Here is a 12,210-nt window from a genome sequence, read left to right as displayed (position 1 = left end):
GTGTACATGTAAATATCATAACAGGGTTTCTTTCATATTTTTAAAAAAAGTCATTGCAACAGATCAAAATAATATGCTTTTAATCAGTCTTATTTAAATTTAAGAAAAACAAGAGGTGTTTGTGAAATACTGATGTGCCCATATGGAAGCTCATGGCTAAGGTTAAAGTTTCTCAAATGCAAGTCAAACTCCAAGGTCAAGGTTATGAGGTCAAAAAATTTTGGTCCTAGGGCAAGGTCTTTTCAAAAGGAAATTACCTGTGAAGTATGAAATCCCTAGCACCAACCGTTCAAAAGTTATGGTCGAGGTTAAAGTTTCTCAAAGGTAGGTCAAACTCCAAGGTCGAAAGGTCAAAAATGTTTGTACCCAAGAAAATGTCTTGTCACAAGCAATACAGGTGAAATATGAAAGCCTTCAAAAGTTATGATCAAGGTTCAAGTTTTTTAAAAGTAGGTCAAACTCAAAGGTCAAAAGGTCACAAATATTGGTACCCAAAGAAAGGTCTTGTCATTTGGAATACACCTGTGAAATAAGAAAGCCCTAGAATCAAACCTTCAAAAGTTAATGCCTAGGTTAAAGTATTTCAAAAGTAGGTCAAAGTCAAAAGGTCACAAATCTTGGTACCCAAAGAAAGTTGTCGCAAGAATTACACGTGAGATTTAAAAGCCACAGCACCAACCGTTTAAAAGTTATGGCCTAGGTAAAAGTTTCTCAAAATTTTGTAAAATTTATTGTTTTAAAATAGTTCCTATATAAATCTATACTATAAAAGTCTAACATTAGTTCCTATATAAATCTATACTATAAAAGTCTAACATTTCTAATGTTTTACTGAGCGGTCTTAAAAAAAATCGATGTTTGACCGCAGAGTGAGATATTGGACCTGTCAGTGAGGTATTGGACCGCTTACGTCACACTGTGGATGGAATCAGCTAAGTCTTATTTGCATTCGTTGGTATGGAAGCCAGAAAAAGATAAGTGTATAACATAAAAAAATAGAAGGTATAACAAAACATTTATTGAGTGTGTTCTCGGGCAAAATGCGTTTTGCCGACCCCTTGGACCAAACTGTTTGCCTGCGGCCTGACTGCCTCAGGCAAAGAGTTTGGTTTTTGGGTCCGACAAAACGCACGTTGCCCTCGACCCCAGTTAATAAATGTATATTGTAGGCCTAGATTTAGGATATTGATATTGCATCCATTTAGATTTGGAGGAGCAAACCTTGAAAATCATTTAATTGCTGTTGTATCATGTTAACAGAGAATTCAGCAGTTAAAACTAGTGAGAATTAAGGTTCGTTTTTCTTCGTATTCCTATATAAAACTTTGATCGCCCATCATGGCCCCATCCTATCCCCGGGGGGGGGGGGGGGCAGAATTGGAACAAACTTGAATCTTCATTACCCCAGTTAGCTTTCCATTGAGTTTCATCTTTTCTGGCTCAGAGGTTCTTGAGAAGATTTCTAATGACCCCACCCATTTTTCACTATTTATTAATTATCTACCCTTGGAAGAGGGCATGGCTCTTCATTTGAAAAAAAAAAAGAATCCTCTTTACCCAAGGATACTCTGTGTCAAGTTTGGTTGAAATTGACCCAGTGGTTCTAGAGAAGAAGATAAACATGTGAAATGTTAACAACGACATCGCCGACGACAACGACAGACAACGGACAATTTTCGATCAGAAAAGCTCACTTGAGCCTTCGGTTCAGGTGAGCTAAAAAGGGGGAGTCGCAAAATACTTGGGTAAAGGACAGATGATACAAACATTTTTTTCCCCAAAAATCATGAAAATGACAACTAAATTATCATTAATATAAGTAAATTGAATAAGTTAAACCCCATAGATTTTAATTTTTATTCAAAATTTCACAATAATGTTATATAATACGTAAAAGGTTTTATAGGTTGATTACAGAAAGGTAGAATTTTGAACATGACAAAAATTTACATTCTCTAAATATTTTTTAAAAATTTTATATTTGCATTATTTACAACCAAAATAAGTCCAAAAATATGCAACAATCCAGGCATCCATTTTTTTGTTTGTATCATCTGTCCTTAAAAGCGACTCTTCCGTTCTTTTTTTTGCAACTCCCCTAAAGTAACGGTAAGATACGTTGAATTAATTGATCTTTTTTTTTATTTCGATAAATTGCTTTGCCATTGTTACAAAAAGAAATCTTTCAATGTACTACCCCTCCTACAGTTTAGTCTCATTTTAATCAAACTTGGTACTAATGATTACACAAAGTTACATTGTATAGAATGCAGTCTTAGTTCTTCTGTTAATTAACTTGAATTGTTATATAATACATAGTGTAAAAAGCTTGTGTTATCATTGTAAGACATCACAGATCACTTCTAATTTCATTTTATAGTAAGAAGCATTGGTATCTAAAGCAAGATAAAAGGGAAATCGATTTCTCTAAAAATGTATATATCTTTGTACTTTATGGGATGCAAATCTCTACTTTTTACAAGATTGTTTCTGAGAGTACAAAGAATCTTGAATCGTATCGAGATGTATTAAATAAAAATTGTTGAGCGAAATGATTTGAATTTCAAATTTCATTTTACTTTGAAACTTTTATTTTCACTAAGGCCCCCACATAAAGTATATTAGTACAATAAGAGTTTAACAATTGAACAAATCAACATGTGAACAATTAACATAGTGAACTACAAAAAGATCTTTGATATGGACAGTACTGACGGTTGTCCAAAATATTGTTTAATGTTTAATGATAATTCAAGAATAGTTTTACAAACTTAGCTACACCTAGTAATTCATATATATCAGAAGTATTCATAAAATCATAAAAAGATATTGTGTTTGGGTTTGTGTAAATATTGCTAGGTATAAATTTCTGTCTTTTATTTTTAGACTTACGCAATTAAATAATGATTTTAAGAGTTACCTTTCCTGGCTGAGGGGCAGATATCCTTAATATCAAAGGAATCTCAAGTTACGACCAGGACATTTTATATTTGGATGTAGATTGCCTAAAAAATTGACGAAGCTTGCTTTGTTTCACAATTAACAGAACACGTTGTTTTGTACTATTTATTAACTTCTTTTAATCATATTTGCGTTGGAAAAAAACTATTTAGAAGCTCCTACTGAAACAAAATTACATTACAGTCATCCTGTTCAAAAATTGATTTCTTGCATCTTTCTTCTGATAAAGTTCAGCGCTTAATTTTAGTCTTATTGTTCATAAAAGTTTAAGTTATGTTATGCAGTATTATCATAATAACACACTTTTTACAGCAAAATGAAATTATAAAATTGCAATGAATGAAATAATCAAATGCCGTAACAAAACATTCATGTAACAATTTTCTTTTGTTATTACATAATGGACAGTATCAGATGAGCACGAAGAGGTTTTAAAATATCTGGCAATCAGTTCTATGCTATCTGTTCAGCAAGAAACGTCATTGGGCGAAAGAAGCATTTTATCAACCAAACCACAAAGATATTGAACAATTTCTTTATATAGATGTTATTCAGAAGAAAAAAAAATCTTGGTGATTTCTTACTATTACGAGCTCAATATTAATTAAAAACAAATTTGAATCGGGTGATACTACTAGTAATTTGATCAAACACTAATTTAAGTGGGACCAAAGGAGTGGTAAGTTTGATATAAGACTAATTTAATTGGGACCAAATGAATATTAATAGATATACCAGACAATAATTTGTCCAATTGAAGAGTTTTCAAAGAGATATACGAGAATTTGTGGTGCTAGAACTGAGGAGCGACTCGTCAATGAGGTAAATGATCTCGCATGCTCTTTTCAACCATTTCAGTAAGAGAGAACCACCATGAAGGATAAGTGCAATTAAAGTCTGTTAAAACTCCTAGGGGAGGTGAACAGATAAATTGGAATGTTAAAAGTCTTACAAGGAAAGAAAACAAGAGGCCCTTGGGCTACAATGCTCACCGGAGTCACCATGGCTCCTGCCGTTCTTCATCATCAGATCCCCCCATATTCCTAGGTAAAACCTTGATCACCTATTGTTTTCCCAACCCTAAGTACCCCCTGGGGTCATGATTTGAACAAATTTGAACCTACACTACCTGAGGATGCTTGCATATCAATAAGACTAATCATGACTTCGCTGTTCTTGTGAAGAATACTTTCCCCTTTATATTACTCTATAAAACTTTGATCGCCCATATTGGCCCCACCCTACCCCCTGGGGTCAAGATTGTAACAAATTTAAATCTACAATATGTAATGAAGCATTCACAAAAGTTTCGACTCTTCTGCCCAAGTGGTTCTTGAGAAGATTCTTAAAGTTTTGTTCCTATATACTCCTGAGTAAAACTTTGACTACCTATTGTGGTCCCATTTTCATTTATCTATAATTTAAAAGTTTACCTGACCATAAAAAAAAATTATGAAAGTACTTTTGTTACAAAGTTTCTTGTATAATTCTGTTATTCCATTGACCTTTTAAGTTACATTATTTACAGTTATTAACTATTATAGGTGAATAGCGAAGGGGACTAACTTCTTTCAGTAGAAATTAAGAGCCATTCTCTGTAATGACTTGAACTTTTACATAGGAGCTGTGGCACGCATAGTCTCAGAATTTCTCCAAACTCTCTATGATAGAAGTCTTTGATACCGTAAACTCAAATTAGGCAAAAATTGGTTGCTACGTGTCATGGTTACCATAGCAACATGTCCTAAAGTTTGAAAAATGGCATATTTCAACATGTTCAGAGTCCCACGGTTAACGTTTGCAGCAAAGCAAACAAGTAGCAATGACTGTTTCTGAAAGTTGAAGGCTTGATGTCTTAAATGCATGATAAACATGTTTGGTAAATCAGCTATTACATACGTTACTATGGAAACAGAGTATTCAAAAGTAATAATTTTGTTCATTAAGGTATGTCACTCGTGAAGTTTGCTATATCAAGGATTTTTTGAGAAGTATATTTTGGATAATTACTCATATAGTATGACTCAAAATCGCAGAGAAAATGGGGGGTCAGTGTGCATCTAACTGAGCTACGGTACAATTAAGTTGACCTTTTTGCACTTAAATTGTAACTCTTTGGTTAATCACTTTAACCGTTATCATATTTTATCAGATGTAACCATGACAATAAACATAATCTTATTTTACGTAAAATAGTTTGAATAATATTTATCATTGAAAAAAATCATGCAAATTAATGCGCGTAAATTATTGTGTGACCTTTTTGCACTAAAAAAGTCTCATATTTGGGGTATTAAAAATCTAAATAGGCAATAGAATATTTTCTTGTATCAAACTTTTTACGACTTAAGTGCTGATTGGTCAAAAGTATGGAGTAGTTTAAAATAATGAAAGAAAAAGTTGGGGTCAGTGATGTAAATTTTGAAATATTGATCAAAATATGCGATTTTCTTGCAAAAACTGTGTAAATTTTATCTCGATTTCCTTACTATATCTTCATTTCTTGGCAAAGTTTGTTGAGCGAAGGTGTAAATTTTGTTATAAAAATATAAATTGAGACCTATATTTAATATTCCAGGCATTTCATAACGGAAAATATTCTCTGAGTAAAAGTATGTGAGGCTAAAGTTCCAAGATATTAAATTTAATAAATGTGTAGATTTGCAGAAATTTCTGCTTAATATCCTTCCACCACAAGAAATAGTCCCTTATAAATCTAGCTTCTTTGTGAATTTTTGAGCAGTTTTTTAATTGAATGTTGAATATTTTACATTGTTTAATTTAAATATGTTATAAAGATTGAATTGTAATAAATAGTTTTTAAGTAAGAGGTTCTGACTGAAATTTTCTAAAAAGCTGACGAGTGACATACCTTAATATTCACTGGTTTTGAAGCCTTATTCACCGGAAGGTCGGTGCGCGTGCAGCGGTATTGTGACGTCACTATCAACACCTCAAACAACGCTGTGAACAATGGTTGGAACGGTCGGAGCCAGCTGTGTATCTGAGCAGGAAAAACATTAGCCAAGCCTATCGCAGGATTATTTTCTAAACATTTCGATGTCTTACGAACAGCAAAAGGAAAACACGGAAGCTATAACTTGTAATCTGGACATTTTTTTTTATTTTTCCATGATAGAAGTTCGTAAATGAAAGTAGTATCATCACGCTGCCTTCAACGTCTTATTTATTCAAATCCGGGCTATATAATAAAACGTTGTGTCATTTGTCGTTGATAACTCCGTAAATAGTGTGTATATTCTCATCTCTCTATCACTGAATTGTCGCCTATGACGTCAGAGCAGTATTTCGCCGAAATCCGACTGAAATATGCATATTGCCGTATTTGAATTTCAACTCCCAATATCTCTTAAAATATGCTTTCAACAAAGTTTATTGTATTCAGTATTTTAATAAACAGGGTTGTAGATAATATTTTTCATAAAATTACGATTTTTGAAAAATCATACGATAAGTCCTTTAACAGAAATTGCATTGAAGTCTATGGAGACAAGCAATTTTTTTTAAATAATATTCAAATAATAAGAATATCAATAAATACTGTGGTGGAAAGGTGCATTAAATCATTAGAAATAAAATGACAATTGAAAACAATTTTTTACCGTATAGATTTTTTAAAATTGATTTTTATTACTTAAAAAAGAGGGCGATAACTCTTCAACAAAGGTCAAGGTCATAAATTAGAACGCGTTCCATTATTACATGCTAATAGTAATAAATGGGAATTATGTCTAAATATACTGAGTATTCCACCCGTTCACATCCGTTATGAATTCAAATTCATTGAATCTGAGGTATTAGGGATGGAATACCTAAATACCACGAAGGGATTTCAAATTTACTCTCTTAGTGTTTTAATCTTATCCTATCCTTTTAAAAAGCATATTTCTATATAACTGATGATCAATTTTTAAAGGCATTGGTCTGACCCTAATTTTCACATTTCAAAAAAATCAAATTCAATTCTTTAAATAGAGCGTTGCTACGGAAATTAGCCGAAAACATATGCAAAAAAATCTAATAATATTCTGTTTCCTTGGATACGTACCCTTGTATGTAGATTCCCAAAACTTTAATGATTGATATTTATGAACAACTAACCTGACTTTCAATTTTGACTACAACCCAATCTCAAACAGTATGCAAAAAGCTGGCACATAGGGTTTAATATTGATATAAAGTTAACAAAATCGAACATTTTCCCTTCTTAAAAACCATAGCAACACTGTTGTATTTTTCAACAAACTTTATCAATATATGATATTTAACTTTAGTTCTACCAGATAAGTACTAATAAAAGTGAGTCAAATAATATGATTCTTGATTAAAAGGTAAGTAAATTCCTAAGACAGCAAAAAATATCACTTTAAAAAACTGGTACATTGTTTTCATGGTTACACTGCAAAGTATGATGGATTGATTGATTGGTTATTGTTTAACGCCGAGTTGGCAATATTTCAGCCATATTTCGGCGGAAAATTAAGTTTATTTGACCGGTATTTGAAAGATTTTGGTTTCTCTGGCGGCCCCCAGTGAGCTTAATCTTTTTCAAAATCCAGAGAAACGATCTTTTACGTTCCAAGGGGGTTGTTATCCTTGACACGGGGCACCATTTAACGTCCCATCCGACGGACTTAAAATTTAAGGTATGTCACTCGTCAGCCTTTTAGAAAATTTCAGTCAGAACCTCTTACTTAAAAATTATTTATTACAATTCAATCTTTATTACATATTTAAATTAAACAATGTAAAATGTTCAACATTCAATTAAAAAACTGCTCAAAAATTCACAAAGAACAAGATTTATAAGGGACTATTTCTTGTGGCGGAAGGATATTTAGCAGAAAATTCTGCAAATCTACACATATATTAAATTTAATATCTTGGAACTTTAGCCTCACATACTTTTACTCATTATTTTAAACTACTCGATACTTTTGACCGATCAGCACTTAGTCGTAAAAAGTTTGATACAAGAACATATTCTATTGCCTATTTAGATTCTTAATACCCCAAATATGAGACTTTTTTAGTGCAAAAAGGTCACACAATAATTTACGCGCATTAATTTGCATGATTTGTTCAATGATAAATATTATTCAAACTATTTTACGTAAAATAAGATTTATTGCCATGGTTACATCTTATAAAATATGATAACGGTTAAAGTGATTAACCAAAGAGTTACAATTTAAGTGCAAAAAGGTCAACTTAATTATACCGTAGCTCAGTTAGATGCACACTGACCCCCCATTTTCTCTGCGATTTTGAGTCATACTATATGAGTACCTATCCAAAATATACTTCTCAAAAAATCCTTGATATAACAAATTTCACGAGTGACATACCTTAAAAATATGTAAACTGTTAAAAAATAAATTGCTCTATGTATTTCTCATCAAAATTGATAAAATAATTCACTTCTAAATTTTACTGTAAAAATCAGTTTCATGTAAATATTCCAAAATTGTATTAACATTTATATTTGTAAAGAGATATACATCGTTCTCACATTATTAAAAAGTCTACTTCGAATAGTTCCCCATTGAGTAAGTATGAATGGGTTATTATTGAGTGACCAATACGTATTCCTGAAATTACCACTTCATCTTGACGCTTCAGGCAACTTTGTTCTCTATAGCATATAATTTATCTGTATCACAAAATTCCCAATAAATTTGCCAGACTGAAGTTATATAAAGTTTTACTAAGTACTTTAGATCAGTATAAGGAATTTTTAACTGTGCAATTTCATACTGAAGTGCCATTTTTGCAACACTGTTAGCTTTAGTGTTGCCAGGTATGCCGATATGACTTGGAACCCAGCAAAAGTTTATCTTTTTTCCTTGTATAGTTAAATGTTAATGCTGGATTAGTATATCCAAAATATATGGGTGATCAATGTTCATATTTTGTAAAGATTGTAAGCAAGAGAGCGAGTCCGAAAATATTGTAAAAAGGTTTTCACTAGATGTTTTTAAATAGTCAAATGCAAGTTGTATGGCTTTTGCTTCTGCGGAAAAAATTGTAGATTCATGTGGAAGCTGTAGAGAAAATATTATTTTGAACAACGGCAGCTGCTGCTACTTTATTTTTATCTTTTGAACCATGGGTATAAATTTCGATTGTAGAAGGCTTAGATTGTTTTATTTCAGCTAATCTTTGCTTGAAAACGAGGGAATCAGTTTCTGATTTCTTGAATTTAGTTAAAGAGGTATCTACAACTGGTTTAATTCATTTTCATGGCGGTTTATTAGAATAACTTATGGGTTTTATAATATCCGAAGGTAATTCGGAATCTCTGATATGTTTTTAAGATCTCAAACCAAAAGGTTTTATACTTTATTTTTTTCATTTTATTCTTGTCATACAAATTTTCATTCTGCGGATTAAAAACACAATCAAAAGCAGGGTTATCTGTATTTGCTTTTAATTTTAGAATGTACTGTAACGTTAGTTTAATTCTTCTTAAATCGAGAGGTGGTTCGTTCGCTTCATACAAACTGTCTACAGGAGAGGTTCGGAAAACTCCTAAGCACAGTCGCAGACCTTGATGATGGACCGCATCAAGAGCTTTTAAACAAGAAGTCCTTGCTGATCCATATACAATGCAGCCGTACTAATCTAACTTAGATCTAACTAGGGAGCGATAGAGTTTTAAAAGAGTATTTTTATCAGCCCCCCCCCCCCCCATTTTGTGTTTGCGATAACTTTAATTACATCTAGAGCCTTTAAGCATTTCTCTTTAAGCATTTTAATGTGTGAAACAAATGAAAGTTTATAATCAAAGATGACACCTAAAAATTTTATCTCTTTAACCACTTTTATTGGATTTCCATCTAAATGCAGACATGGATCGTCGTGTGCTTTCCTTTTGGAACAAAATGGACACATGCAGTTTTAGTTTTCGAAAATTTAAACCCATTTTCATCAGACATCTTTTGAATTTTATTCACACATAATTGCAGTTGACGCTCAATTGCGGTCATGTTTTTAGATTTGTAACAAAGAACAAAGTCATCAACATATAAACTTCCATGCATATCATTTTTAAGTACTTCAGCTAAACTATTTATTTTAATTCTAAATAATGTGACTGATAGAATACTCCCTTGAGGCACACCCATTTCCTGTTCAAAATTGTTTGAAACTTAGACCCTAAGCGGACGTTGAAATTTCTATTATTCAAAAATTGCAAAGTAACAATTAATCCCATTTTTTCTTATGTTGTCGGTGTTGCAAGGTTCTAAGGGTGTATATGTGCCAGTCATGAATTTTATTGTTTTTCCTCAAGATAGTAGCAGTAACCCAATCTTAGCAACAGACTTTCCATGGTTACACTGTGTTACCATTGCAACCATAAAAAGTTATTTTTAGAATAATATTGCCAATACCTTATTACTTAAGGTCAAATATTTTTATTGTTTTTCTTAAGTTGTTGATTGAGTTTGATCATGTAACACCTATCAATAGAATATTGAGTGTTTTTCAGCATCTTTCAGCATCTAAAATGTATTCCAAATGTACTCATGGTAACCACTTACTTAGAGATAAATCCTAAAAAGTTTCTTTATATAGCATAATGGCAACAAGGTGTCATGTTTTGTGAGAATGGTTTGTTTGTTTTTCTCGGTCTTTGTTAAGGCTTAATAAAGATTCAAAGTAGCTGAAAATATCAATTTTTCAAACTTTTCTGGCTGTTACAATGGTAACCAAGACACATAGCAACGAAATTTTATTTGATATATGCTTCTGGTATCAAGTTGTAACAATGGGTAAAGTTTCATCAAAATCGGTGACCATGCATGGCAAAGAAGTTTAAGTGGTTACAGAGAATCGCTATCAATAAATAAACTAAAAGGTACAGAATTTCAAAATCTGGTAAAAACTCCCTTAAATTGCTTATGACAACTTTATATACTGTATTTGCCTCCTAGATGTCCAGGAGCAGAGAAGAAGATTTTCAAGGAAATAATCCATTTTCACTATAGATTCAATATAGCCCCACCCTTATACAAAAGCCCCTGATCCAGGGGCGAAGATATTCGCAATTTAGGAAGAGGCACCCTTGCTCATCATAACCATGCACTTAGTATTTTTCCCTAATAACAATGGGCAGAGAAGAAGCTTTTAAAAGAAATAATGCTAATATATTCACAATTTTTGATGAGGCACCCACCCTTGTTCATCATAACTATATATTTGGTTTATCTGCTTAATACCTTGGAGCAAAGAAGAAAATTTTTTAAAGAAATAATGCACTTTCACCATATAATCAATGGAGTCCCCCTCCCGCAGAACCTCTCACCCTTGGGCCACAAATTTCACAATTTTGGAAATAACCATAACCATGCATCTAGTTAATCTGCTATATATACAGGGGGAGATAAGAATGCATTTTCACTATATGATTAACAGAGCCCCACTCTAACTCCAGAACCCATGACCCTGGGGCCATGAATTTCACAATTTTGGTAGAGGGCTCAATGCTTATTACAATCATGCCAACAGTTTGACTGCTTGATATCCAGGAGTAAAGAAGATTTTTAAAGATAGCACTAATTTTGATGGTTTAAGTCCCACCCCTCAGGCCCGAGGGGGGGGGGGAGGACCATGGAATTCAAAATTTTTGTTCCTCTTTACCCATAGATGCCATACTCTAAAATTGGTTCAGCGGTTTCAGACAAGAAGCAGAAAATGTTCAAATGTTAACACATGACGCACGACGGACGACAACAGAAAGCACTAGGTCACCTGAGTGACTCGGGTGACATAATTATCAGTCAATATATATTTTTGTTTTGTGTCATTTTATCAGTAAAGAGCACACGGCGGGTGTGATCGGTCAATAGGGGAAGCTTACTCCTCCAAGGCAACTGATCCCACCTCTGGAATTTCCGGGGATCTGTGTTTTATGCCCTGGTCATAGATTTTGTATTGTTTGTGGATTTTTTGAGTTCGGTCACTTTTCGTTATCTTCACCTTTTTCATTTGTGTCTCTATATGATCTCTTCACATATCTATATGATCTCTTCACATATCTATATGATCTCTTCACATATCTATATGATCTCTTCATCAATATGTGAAAATAAGAAAGGTTTAAATGTATCAAGTATAAAAATAACTAATATTCCTTAAAAGTTTAAGAAAGTTAAAAGAAATCCATGTCAACCAATGTATATTTCAATTTGGTAGTAATAACTGAAATAAGTTGGTGTAGTTTAC

Source organism: Saccostrea echinata, unplaced genomic scaffold (assembly GCF_033153115.1).
Source record: "Saccostrea echinata isolate AGI-Se365-2 ecotype Australia unplaced genomic scaffold, CSIRO_AGI_Sech_v1 ptg000008l, whole genome shotgun sequence".
NCBI classification, from domain to species: Eukaryota; Metazoa; Mollusca; class Bivalvia; order Ostreida; family Ostreidae; genus Saccostrea; species Saccostrea echinata.
This window is presented reverse-complemented; position numbering follows the sequence as displayed.